At 46.1% G+C, this 12,989-nt stretch overlaps 1 long non-coding RNA gene across 1 annotated transcript; it reads right to left on the reverse strand.

The window, feature by feature from the left end:
• Window positions 1-3,060: 3,060 nt before the first annotated feature.
• LOC127039277 (uncharacterized) lies at window positions 3,061-8,891 on the reverse strand. Its single transcript, XR_007770932.1, has 3 exons — window positions 7,793-8,891; window positions 5,096-5,129; window positions 3,061-3,392 (listed from the first exon to the last, which is right to left on the reverse strand). It is a non-coding gene; the product is annotated as an uncharacterized LOC127039277 (long non-coding RNA).
• Window positions 8,892-12,989: the final 4,098 nt, after the last annotated feature.

A 12,989-nucleotide genomic window follows, 5' to 3' on the forward strand; every position in this document is an offset into this window, starting at 1 on the left:
AAATCCAGTACATGATTTCTAGTGTATTATTATAGCTGGTCTTAAAATGATCACTAGTGGTTTTTGATATGGTCACCTGCTAAAGAAGACCTGGGTGCTAAAAGAGATTCAGCACCTGAAGCTAGAGAGAGGCATCGTGGGTAGAGCAGGGGACGAAAGTCAGGGTTTTATTCCCAGTTCTGCCACTGACTTGCTGCGTTGACCCTGAGAAATTCACTTAGGCTCATGTCAGCCTAAAATCAACAGAAGCTGGGCTCCTAACTTTGAGGATCTGGGCCTCAATCTCCCCACTCCTCAGTTTACCCATTGGCACAATGGTTATAATAATACTTATCTAGGGTAGCTCACAAGGGTATTGAGAGAGTTAACCAATGTTTGGAAAGCACATTGAGGTCTTTGGATAACATACATTCCAGCCTACCATCGTGCACCAGATAAAGCAATCAAAGAATCTGCAGAATTTGCCAAAGACAGACTTTCAAACAAGACTTTCAAGGTGTGATTCCCACTCAGTGAGAGTTCTTCAATGGGTGAAACAGAAATAGTTTGGAAACGATCTGTATATCCTAAACAGGATCTGTTTTCTTATGTATATATTCATATTAGTTTATTTCTGTCTTAGTTTTCTGAGACTATTTGGTATCTTTATGCCGAAAACATGAGTATTAGTAACTAAATTCTTTCTTTAGGATTCAATTTTGCCTTTGGCAGTAAGGCAGTCAATATGCTTGGCTATGGCCCTGTGATTAGAGCAGCAGCTGGGGATTTAGGGTTCTGGATCCCGTTCAGCCGCAGACTTGCTGTGGGCCTGTTGGAAACCCACTCAGTGTTTCTGTGCTTTTCTTTATTCTCTCATAAAACAAGGATAGTCATAGCACCTCACAAGGGTGACCATGCCAGTGACAAAAGATATATAAATGCAAATCACTGTAATTATTATTAGAATATATAGGCACTATGATCCTGACATTTCTTACCCTTCATAAAAAATAATCACGTGACAGCTGTTGCTTAATGCAGGGTTGGAAGGTGCTCAGATGATATGGAGGGTGGTATAAAAACCTGTATACAACAGAATAGAACAGTACATTTAGGGTTTTATTAAAATACTCTACTGCTTTTTCAGACACTTTCTGGCCCACAGAAATGGCTATTGGCAGAAAGTCCCTGTATGTTATATAATCACAGTAGGATCTTGCTTGTTCTCATATTCACCTTAAGTCTGAACTCTCTTGTTTTTCTCTTTGGATGTAATTCAAACCCTCCACATAACTCCTATGGAACTGGGCTCTACGCTCAATCTCAATGGGAGAACAATGGAATTCACTTCCCCAACCTGTAGGCAACCCTTCTAGCCCTGCTATGCAATCTATATGGGATTCTACATAGTCACAGATTTTGTGGCCCCAATTGTCCTCAACCATTATGTGCTAGCCAATGCAAAGCTGGCATGGAGATCTCCCTCCACTGAGTGCACGGAGTACAGAGAAAGGGCCTCCTTCCCTTTCTTGGCTACTCCCCCTGTCCCCCTAGTCCTGGTCTTCAGAGATATGCAGGGGCTTGCACCAGCTCTCTGCACCCTAGCTGAATTTCATCCTGAGCACTTCACTTGTCAAGGAAGCCCCTGAATAACCAGCTGCTGAAAGTTCAGAAATGACCACTGGGCTTGCAAGGCTCTCTAAATAACGGAGCAGCAGGAAGAGAAGAGAGGAGATAAAGTTTTTTTGTGAGCGACTTGAGGTGCACTAATTAGATTTCAAGAGTGTCAGAGTCTCCCACTTCACCTGGGATACAGAGCAAAGGAGACAATGTGAATTTGACAACATGCAGAATAGCAATGCATTCAGAAGCCATAAAATATTCAACAGAGAAAGAAGGTTCCCGTAAGACATTCGCTCTGGCTCTTTGAAAATGAAATGAAATAAAATAAAGAGGTTTGGCGTAGCACTAATTATTCCCCAGTCTTTAATTAGACTCTGTGATTCAAAAGATGGGTTCAGCTATAGAAGAAGCTCAGCAAAACTCATTGTATTATTAATATCTTCTTGGCATGATACCATTAAAAATACCACCTCCCTTTCAAGACAGAAATTTACGTTGCAATAATAGGAGGAGTTTTTATATGGAAGTCCTCTTAAAGGTATATTCCTTGAAAGTAAGATCATTCACATTATTGATCTGAAATGGCAGAAAAGACCCCAGACTGAGTCTACTCCAATTAAAGTAAATGGCCTAGACGCATAGCTCTCAAAGCTATTTCAAATGCAAAATTGGTGGTCAACCAATTGGTAACACAATTTGCTATTAGTTTTTTTTTTAATGTAAAGATCTATGATGTGAGGAGCAGAATTTATTTAAAGTACTGACGTGTCTGACTTGCTCAAAGCAGACAAGGCAAAGTGAAATTTGGGCCACTATAAGATTTGTAAAAAAACAAGCCTTTACATAATCTAAAAACCCATGCACTGCTGCACTGTGGTAGTGCAGGAGAACCAGAGAATGAACTTATTTTTACTTGTATTGCACTAGCATCAATGAGTCTATTCAGGGACCAGGACTCTCAGTGTGGTAGGTGCTGTACAACCGCAGAATGAAAAGTTGGTCTTGTCCCAGAGAGCTTGGCCATCTAAGTAAATTGACTAGAAGCTGCCTATAAAGAATGGTGAAATGGACGTCTGTTTTCATTGTCCTAATATAAAATAATGAAACAGCACAACTTGTGGAAAGTACATTTGATCTTTAAAATGTTTTCAATTGTAATCCTGTAAGGTGTTTTAAATATATGATTTTATACTTTAAAGTTCATGTAAAAATATAGTAAATTTCCCTCTTGTTCCCACCAAAAATTCTCTCTAAAGTATTCAGTCCTTGGGTTGACTTCGGTATATATCTTAACTAGAATTATTTAAAACAATAATCATCTGGAAACAATGTATCCAGATCTCACTTTGTTTATTATTAAATTTGATTTTTTTTAAATTGAGCATTTAATAGATCAATGCAAAAATAAACAGTAGTCTACAAATACTGTAAAAACATACAAACAAATGCAAGGAGCACTGTCATATCTTGAGCTCTTTACCTAGCAGATAGAAACGTTACATGGAATATATCAGCATACTGCTACTGTACAGTCACATAATCATCCAGAAAGGCATTTACATGGTTCTGCATAGCACAGCATGAATGCGAGTGCTTCCTTTGCATAAAATATAGAAACCTGTGAAATTCAAAGAGGGTTCTGCCCCAACGTACGTATTTTAAGATGCAACCCCAGACCTTCTCAGTGACTTCTCAGCTGGGCACCAAGCATGAGCGGCAGGAATTGAATCAGTTCTATGCTTTGCAGATTGGGCCCATAATTAATGGTTTTCCGGTGTATTTGAAAGAGACTGTAAAAAAAAATCCTTCTTAGTCAAGTGAGCACAGCTGGAGAGACCGGACGAGTACATATCACAATACAATGTGCCTTCCCTCTGTCCTCTGCTGCATTAATCAACAGCCCTTGGGGTGTCAACAGTGCCGGGGGAGTCCAAGAGGTGCCGCACTGTCAACTCCCAGTGCACTGGAGCCCAGAAGGCACATTTCTCTTTTGGCCTGAAAGCTGCACGTCATGCAGGAAGCAGGCTGGCGTCTGACGCTGTCGGTTTGGGTAAATCCCATACCATCTGATCTGCCTGTAGTGGCAGCAGCTTGGGCTCTCACTGCCATCCCTCCTCCTCCTCCTGCAGCTGCTGCCTGTCTGTCTCTGTAGCAACCAGGCCAAAGGCCCCATCCACTGGGGCCTGGGCCTAGGTCTCAACCCCCACCTCCATCCCAGGCTGGTGGACCAGGAGCCTCAGCTTTTCCCTGGCCAGATCTGTCCCGTCTCCAGCAGCAGATGGCCAGGAGCAGGTCGCGTGGTGAGTGGCCTATCACGTTTCCATTAAATAAAAAAGACCTAATTAACTTTCCCTTCTCCTCAGCCCGAGATTTGGCAGCTCAGCCACTTTCAGGAATCACCTCGCTGACCTGTATGAAGCTGCTTTACTCTCAGACTAAAATGCTGGCCGGCCAGTATCGTCCTCCCTCCCCTACCTTGCTGCCTCTCATCAGCAAGGACAGAGAGATGCGGAGGAGAGGAAAGGCAAGGTCACAAAGCAGCGTCCACCCCTTTTTTAATAAAATGGATGGCCGGACAAATTGGCCGGGTGGGGAAGACAATCCGGCAGGGTTTTGAGCCTTGTACGTTTGCAGAGTCTGACCACCAAGGCTGTGCGCATAAAGAGATGAAGCTAAGTTTCCCCGGTGCCATAAAAGATGTTAGGGAGGGACCCTAGAGAGCTAGATTCTATTCCTAGCTGTCACTGCCCTGCTGTGTGACACAGGGAAAGTCATTTCACCACTCTGCGTCTGTTTCCCCTCCCAACCACTCTCTATCTTGTCTATTTCAGATTGCAAGCTCTCTGGGGAAGGGTCTGTCTTCTACCGCGTGCGCAAGTGCCTAGCACAGTGGAATGCCAATCTCAGTTGCAGCCTCTCAGCCCTACTGTAAAAATAATAAATAAATAATGCAGTAATAATAAATGTTTTCGGATTATTTTAGACTCCTCTGATCCTCTGAAATGTAAAGAGAACCTACTCACTCCTAGGATTCTGAAGTAAGGGACTGGTGTCGAGTTGGCTACATCATGAAGGCCACCAGATCCGGGCCCGAGAGGCCCTAAAGATGAAGTGAATTTCATAGCCTATCACTCAGAATTCTCTGCCACCCTTTCTTGGGATAGCAGCCCTGGGGACAGAGGGTAAGTGCATTGTGACTGACTGTAGCTGCTATGACACTGTATTGCAAAAAACTGGCTAGTATATGGGTGTCACTGGATGGAATCTATGCAGCTCACCCATGTGTCATAGGTCTTTTACTGCTTAGAGCTAAGAGAGATTCTTCTTTAACTCAAGTGGTAGAAACTTGTGTTTTTTGGAAAAGAAGGATCTGAGTTCTATCCCCTGGTGATGCCTTGATATTCCAAGTGTCCAGGGTCAACGTACAGCGACGCTCGTACTTTAGATGACCATGGATTTGATACAGATATTAATAAACAAAATTTTTTCTTACCTTTTCCTCTGTGTGATTTTCCAAGGCTTTAGTGCTGTGGTAAAAATCAAATCTAGTTTATAATCATTAAATAGAGAATAAGGAATTCTGCTCTGGGCAGTTTTTTAAGGGATTCTGCATTGTTTTTAATTAGGTGCTACAATGCTAAATATTTGTCCAAACAGGCCCCATTCATGCAATCTGATCCATGCAAATACACTCGCAGGGAGCCCCTTCGAAGCTAGTTGGGATTTGCATGGGCATCCGCTCAAATCAGTTTGCAGCGTCAGGACCTTCATACATTGTGCTGAATCCAGACCTCAGAGAAAGTCTGATCTTTAAAAAAACAAAACAAAACAAAACAAAACAAAACCCTCCCCCCGCCCCCAAAAGACAATTAAAGGGATGTTTGAACATATATTTCAATTTATTTTATTGAAATCAACAGGGAACCTTTAGCTGAGTAAATCTTGGCCTCATTTCTCCTTTATAAAGAATTAAGCTTTCAAAGAGACAGAAGATTCTGTGGCGGGCACTGGCTGGTTGTAGGGTGACCAGATGTCCCAATATGGAGTGATCTGACAAGGCTCAAAGGGGTGTCTCAGGGTGGGGGAAGGAGTACAAGATACCAGAGGTTAGGATATTAAGACCTTCAGTATCTAGTCTGTGCTGACACTGTCAGATTTCAGCTTCAGCCCAAGTCACAGCAGCTGCTGTGAGAAGCCTTTGAAGTTAGCATAGGTTGGGGGCTGAAATTGCTCTGCAAAGATAAGCCAGGGCTTAAAAAAATGTATTCCATTCACAGCTGAGTGATGTGTTAAATGAGACTGTGAGGGGAATCTAAATAGGCCACTTTTTTTTTAAGCTGCTTGTTTGAATATATTAAAACATATATTCAAATATATTTGAATATTAAAACAGATCAGAAATCATTTTAAAATGTATAGTTTAACAAGGTGCTAATTCCAAAGCTGCGTCTATTACACAGGCGCACCCACAAGCTCTTTGGGGTAAAGGGTAGCTGTGGCCCCACTCCTGCAATCGGATCTGCTACAGCTGACCCTGTAAGGAGCCTCTGCACACCTGGGATGTTATTTGTGCAGCCTGTACTGCACTGAACACGGTGGTGTTTAAGGGCCTGATCCAATGCCTATGGACACCAGTGGCAGTTTTGTAGGGGTTTGGATCGGGCCCTAAATAAACAAACGCACCAAGGAATTTAAAAATCTCTGTGCTGTAGGGAGAATAAAACATGGCTCCAGGCCCACCCCAGCAATGACCAAGAGCTGACAACCCTGCAGTGACTGGCGTGAAAAGAGTTAATGGCTCACCACCCATTCCTGATGAGATAGGTGAATATTGCACAAACCCCATCACTACAGCAAGCATGAAGTTTTTCATCTTGTTAGCTTTCTCAGCAGTGGGAGAGAGAGATAGCTCAGTGGTTTGAGCATTGGCCTGCTAAACCCAGGATTGTGAGTTCAATCCTTGATGGGGCCATGTAGGGATCTGGGGCACAAATCTGTCCGGGGATTAGTCCTGCTTTGAACAGGGGGCTGGACTAGATGACCTTGTGAGGTCCCTTCCGACCCTGATAGTCTATGGATCAAAGATGGGATGAATCCTTGCACTTCACTCTTCTTCCAGTGCAACCATCTGAACTAAGTGTTTCCTCTAAGGATGGGTTAAGACACACTGACAGAGCAGAGCTGGGGCTTGGCTACACTCAAAACTCCAAAGCGCTGCTGCGGGAGCGCTTTGAAGTGCGAGTGTGGTCGTGGTGCCAGCGCTGGGAGACAGCTCTCCCAGTGCTGCACGTACTCCACCTCCCCGTGGGGATTAGCTTGCAGTGCTGGGAGCCGCGTTCCCAGCGCTGGGGCACTGTTTGCACTGGCGCTTTGCAGCGCTGTAACTTGCTGCGCTCAGGGGTGTGTTTTTTCACACCCCTGAGTGAGAAAGTTGCAGCGCTGTAAAGCGCCAGTGTAGCCAAGGCCTAAGATTGCATTGCTGCTCCCTGCATTGTACCTGTTTGTGGATACACAGAAAGCCTCAGTCTTTGGAGCTATGAGTCCAACACCTCATACTGGTATTAAATTGATACTAAAATCAAATAATAATAATAATACTTTGATATTATATGGCATCTTCCAGCAGCCAATCTCCAAACACCTTGATCAGGTGGCAGTCAGCTGTATTGTACAGATGAGGGAACTGAGGCACAGAGCAGAGGATGAGGAGAGGGGTCTGGATGTGTGGGAAGGGTTTCCCTTCCTTGCACCCTCCAAAAAAAGTGTATGGAAGGTTCAGTGCATCTACTCAGCACATATCCAGGCCAGCCTTGCTCCTCTCAGCCACCTAACTACATAGCTTACCCAAGGCCACAGGAGAGACGGCAGCAGAATCAAGAATAGAATCCAAATCTCCTTGACACCCAATCTCCTAGCTCTAACCACTAGACATCTCTAGAGGGTATCTCCCTACACACACGGCTGGCATACACTGCACAGCAGCTGTGCACACAGTTCTGTTGTACTGTCTGCAATCATTCAATTTATCAGAGGCTGAAATGTGAATGCAAGCATCTGTCTAATAACTGACTGATGGTGGCCGAATTAAAATTCAAGGCTACCTTGGAGGGAAAACAAAGGTTTGGGAATAAACCATTAATCAAAGCAAAATACTCTGCCCAAAAGATTCTGGGCTGTTGGACCCTTTTACTTTTTCTCCTGGTTCAATTTCATTAGCCTTCAGGATTTTTGCCCTCAGAGACCTGCTTCTCCTTGCCACTCAACAAAGAACAATTCAAACATCGTCTTCATCCACAAGTCCTCTTGTAAAATGCACCAGCTAATGAAGGTCTGTATTAGCAGGAGTACTTCAGGCCCATGGTGAGCTCTGAAAAATGAGATGCTCCTTCCACAGCTTTTACTTCAGAAGCAGGTAACCCTGCCCTAGGAAACGCCCACTACCTGAGAGCTACGGGATTAGGCTGTCTAGAACTTCTAAAGTGTCAGGATCACATGCACTTAAATAGCATTCAGGTCATTCCCTTGATCTGTAACTGTCCTGGTGAATTGTTTGAGCCACCTAGATAGATTTCTCCGGCATGGCGATGGGCACACTAGAAATGGCATGGTAGTTAGATCGGACAAGCTCCTTTGTACATTGGTTTTACAGCAAAGAGGTGTGTGGCCTAGGGGTCTGATCATAAGCCTGTTGAAGTTAATGGGGGTCTTTCCAGTAGGCTTTGGATCAGTTGGGGCCTACTGTTAATTATAACCCTCAGCATCACTCTGGCCCTAGCTTTGGGGGAACCTTTTGTTAAGACAATAGGGAACGAATCACTTGATGATTACCTGGTCTGTGCATTCCAAGGCACCTGGCATTGGCCATTGTCAGAAGACAGGATACTGGGCTAGATGGACCTTTGGTCTGAGCCAGTATGGCCTTCTTATGACTTGGGGTAGATGTTGGGGGTCTGACTTCCATAACCTCAGTAGCTCGTCAGGGGAGTTGGACAGCTGAGTGGGTCAGTGATGCTTGTCATTAGGGGAACATAAGAGGGTTCTAGCAGCTGATGAGGGTTGAGGGCTTGGAAGAGCCAGACAGCTGGGGGGAGAGCGGGAGGGAAGCCCTGAGTACTGGATGCGGATTGAACTGCACAGCTCATCATTCAGGCGGAAGCATGGAGGGATGAGGAGAGGGGTCTGGATGTGTAGGGAGGGTTTCTCTTCCTTGCACCCTCCAAAAAAAGTGTATGGAAGGTTCAGTGCATCTACTCAGCACAGATCCAGGCCAGCCTTGCTCCTCTCAGCCACCTAACTGCATATGTCCCCCAACCTGCCCCCCCCCCGCCATTAACGGAGTTACTCACTCTCTCACACACACACACACACACACACACACACACACACACACACACACACACTCTCTCTCTCTCTCTCTTACTTGCTTCATTCCAGGAGCACACTTCTGCACCTGCTCCTTAAGGCACATTATTGATTCTGCTGTATTTCACCATTGGCTTTACAGTCAGTTCTGCAGGAGTGTGGATGAAAGGACAAAGAGCCAAGGAGAGCCGCTGCTGCAGCACAAGGATGGGGAGATGTACAGAGCCCTCCGTGGCAAGCAAAAGGGCTGAGCATTAACCAGGCAAGTGGGCTTGTTGGGTGTTTAGCCTGAGGAAGGGCGACAGGATGGGGCTGTAGTCACAAATTAGGGGGCGGTTAGAAAAATCTCTCCTATACCCGAGTCCTGTTCTGGATATGCCCATGACAATTCTGAAGGCCTCGAATAGTCCTGACTTAGCTGTCAGTGCAACTGGACTGGAGTTGACCTCTAAGCATAGATAAGGGCAAACTGGGTTTTACATGATTGAGCGAACTGGGCCTTGGTGCAAATCCCGCGTTGCCCTTGTCAGTCCAGGTGCAGCAGCCTCACTGGATGGCTGGCCAATGAGAGCTGCCCTGGGGCTGTTTTCACTGGAGATCCAGTGGCAATTACCCCATTGGTACTACCCCTTTAAGAAAAAGGGGTTAGCTGCTTGTGAATGGTTTACATCAGGGGTCGGCAACCTTTCAGAAGTGGTGTGCCGAGTCTTCATTCATTCGCTCTGATTTAAGGTTTCGTGTGCCAGTCATACATTTTAATGTTCTTAGAGGGTCTCTTTCTACAAGTCTATAATATACAACTAAACTATTGTTGTATGTAAAGTAAATAAGGTTTTTAAAATGTTTAAGAAGCTTCATTTAAAATTAAATAAAGTGCAGAACCCCCCGGACCAGTGGTCAGGACCCAGGCACTATGAGCACCACTGAAAATCAGCTCACGTGCCGCCTTCGGCACCCGTGCCATAGGTTGCCTACCCCTGGTTTACATCAATGAAACAGGCTCAATTCAGCCCAGCGTAAGACAACACCAGCTCCCAGGCTGCCTGCTTCAGTCAATCCTTCCAGCCTGGCTAGGAACTAAGCAGATGACTCCTTTCTAGGTAATAGGAAGGATTCTTAAACAGCTGTATAACTCCAGCTTCCTGAGTAACCCCTCCTGCATCTCCATCTCCCCCTGCCAGCCTTTTCTCAGAGAGGGGAATGGATTTATAGACACTAGAATCACTCCAGCTGAAGCTGACTTGCTGGTGCCCACATTAACTCCTTCCTTACCACATAGCTGCATAAACCCCATCACAGTCATGTACAGACAAGGCCTGTGTAAAACAAGCTAGTTTGACAAAAGGCCCCTGGGGTTCTCCCCTCCTATTATTGGCCATGCCTGTAACATGGGAAGATGCTCCTCACTGATGCCACTGAACACATATATCTGCCGAAGGTGATAACTTCAGCAGGGCTGTCTCACCCCTTTGCACTGCAGCGAAGAAACCTCTTGGGCCTGGAGGAGAAGCAAGCCAATCAAAACCCATTAAGAGACAGAAAATGCCTTCACTTCATGCCAGATAATCCTTGTTTTTTTGTGCAGCACCTTCCACACAAACTGCATCCCCAGGCACTAGAACTCAACAAAATTGAAACGACCAGGAGTGGGGTGTGAGTGAGGGGTGGGCAAAGGGGAGAAGAGACGTTTTCAGGCCAGATTTCGACCTGGATGGCAAGTCAAAGATACAAGAAAGGCGTTCTGGATGAGAGGAGCTGTAGAGGAGAAGGCTCCTGCACCACAAATAGCCAGAACCCATGAGAGAAGAGAGGGGAGAGGTCAGCGCTAGCTGAGGGGAGGGACAAACAAGGAGATGCATGAAGTCAGCTGGAGCGAGAGCAGGGGAGTTTTCTCTCCTATCTGCAGTTTGGAGCTGGAACCTGAATTGAACAAGGAACCAATAGAGCTATTTGGGGGCAGAGGGTAACGTACAGTAATTTCATCCAGGGATCTCAAAGCACTGTACAAAGGTGGCAGTGACAACCCCCATTTGATAAATGGGGAAACTGAGGCACAGAGGGGCCACAACTTGCCCAAGGCCATACAGAAGACCAGCAGCAGAGATAGGAACATAACCCCGGCCTCTGGACCCCCAGTCCTGTTCTCTAGGCAATAGATAATACTCCCTCCTTTTGCTCACACTTCTCTGTCTGAGCAAGAAGGGGACAGTCGTGGTCTACACCTAGGGCCAGATTCCCCATTGGGCTGCACCTTGACACCTGCTCAGAACATTGCTATACTGATTCGGGGGTGTTTTATACCCACTTTGCACTGACAGCATGAAGTGCTGGGCAAGGACGAATCAGGGCCATGGAATCCAGAGCTGGCTCTCGTGGAGCGGGAAGGCAACAGTTGAGACAAGGGAGATGCAGGGAACAGTGAGATGCTGCAGCATGAATGAGTGCAGTGCATATTATCTATCCTACCCTTAACGCTGCGTCCATCACGACCCAAGCAGCGCTCTGGGAACTGAAGGGTCAATGTGTTTCAAAGTCACCTTGTGAGTGAAACATGCTCCTTCCCCCTCCCAGTCCAAGATGCCTCCCCCAAAAGCCCTTACATAAGAGTCTTGCACAATTAATAGCTCTTGCGGGTGGTGCATTGCTGGAGATGGATTGGACGCAAACTATTCTCTGCACTCCATGTAACTGTCAGAACAAATCCTGGCCAATGTTAACTGAGAGAGGAAATGGAACTTCACTTCTGCACCAGGCACCATTGCTCGCTGTTAAAAAGCAATGAAGAGGCTTTTCCTCATTATGGTCTCCTCACCAATTAGCTCCCCAAAGCAATTCATTTCAAACTGGAGAGAACTCCCCAGTTAGCCCCGGCGTACCTGCCCACCTACTGTGTGGGCCCTGAGGTCCCTGCAGAACAGCCCTGGGATTCTCTGAAACGTGGCAGCCTGACCCAGTCCTAGGGTGCGACAACTCTCTGGCAGATTTTTGGAATGGGTCAAGAAGTAAACAAGGACACTGGCTGATCTGGGTCAGTTCTGCAGCTCGATGCCAGATTATTTTACGGCTAGATCCTCAGAGGTGCTGAGGGTTTTCAAGTCCCACTGAGGCCAGGGAGAGATAAGGCTCTTGGGGTCTGGTCGAAAGGCCATTCAAGTTAATGGGAATCTTAAACACTTCATCTCCCTGCCACACAGAACCAGAAGATGATCCCTTCCAGGGCAAATTTGGAGCAGTACTAAGCACCTTGGACTCCAGCTGAACTCTAAGAGAGTTGGAGATGCTTCGTACTGCTCAAGCCTTTGGCTCCAGCAGCACGTAACAGCCGCTCTCCCCACCCAAGCTGACTGCTGCTGGCAGGCTGTGGCGTGGGTGTCCATTAACAGGCAGGGAAATGGCCAATGCATGGTTACACAAACTCCTTGTTCGTTCCAAGACAGGGAGGAGGAAAAATAACATGGTACATTTTCCTTGCGCCTTTCATTACAAAGGGTCCCAGAGTGCTTTGCCGGCTTTCTGTGCACTGGAATCATGCTGCCTCCTGTCAAGCAGCAGCCGTCTCTGGGGGGAAAGTAAAATGAGCAGAGTCTGTCCAAAACAAACCACTTTTATCCCCAAAGGAAACTGGGCTTCCAAATTCAGCACCTTAAGCAGCTGCCTGCAGCAGGCTCCTCTGGAAGGAAAGAGGAAGGACTAATAATGTCATACAAGCACCAGGCTGTATCACCTCCACTAAATCATACAGTAGAGAAGCTAGGGGTGACATTGTACATCACGCCATCCATATTGAGGCAGAACTACATGCTGGCGTCAATGGGGAGTTGTCCTTAAAAAAGGGATGGCACGTTATGGCCCTAAATATTTAAAACCTATGCAAAAGCAGCATGCGTGGGGAGTGCGCCAATGAACACCCAGAGCTAACCCCTGCCTCCTTGTCAGGATAAAAGATCCTCAGCGGGAATCAGTGAATCAGCAGAGCTCCATTGACTTAATGCAGCTGCGCTGATTCACATGAGATGAGGATCTGA

The sequence above is a fragment of the Gopherus flavomarginatus genome, chromosome 22 (genome assembly GCF_025201925.1).
Source record: "Gopherus flavomarginatus isolate rGopFla2 chromosome 22, rGopFla2.mat.asm, whole genome shotgun sequence".
Taxonomy (NCBI): Eukaryota; Metazoa; Chordata; order Testudines; family Testudinidae; genus Gopherus; species Gopherus flavomarginatus.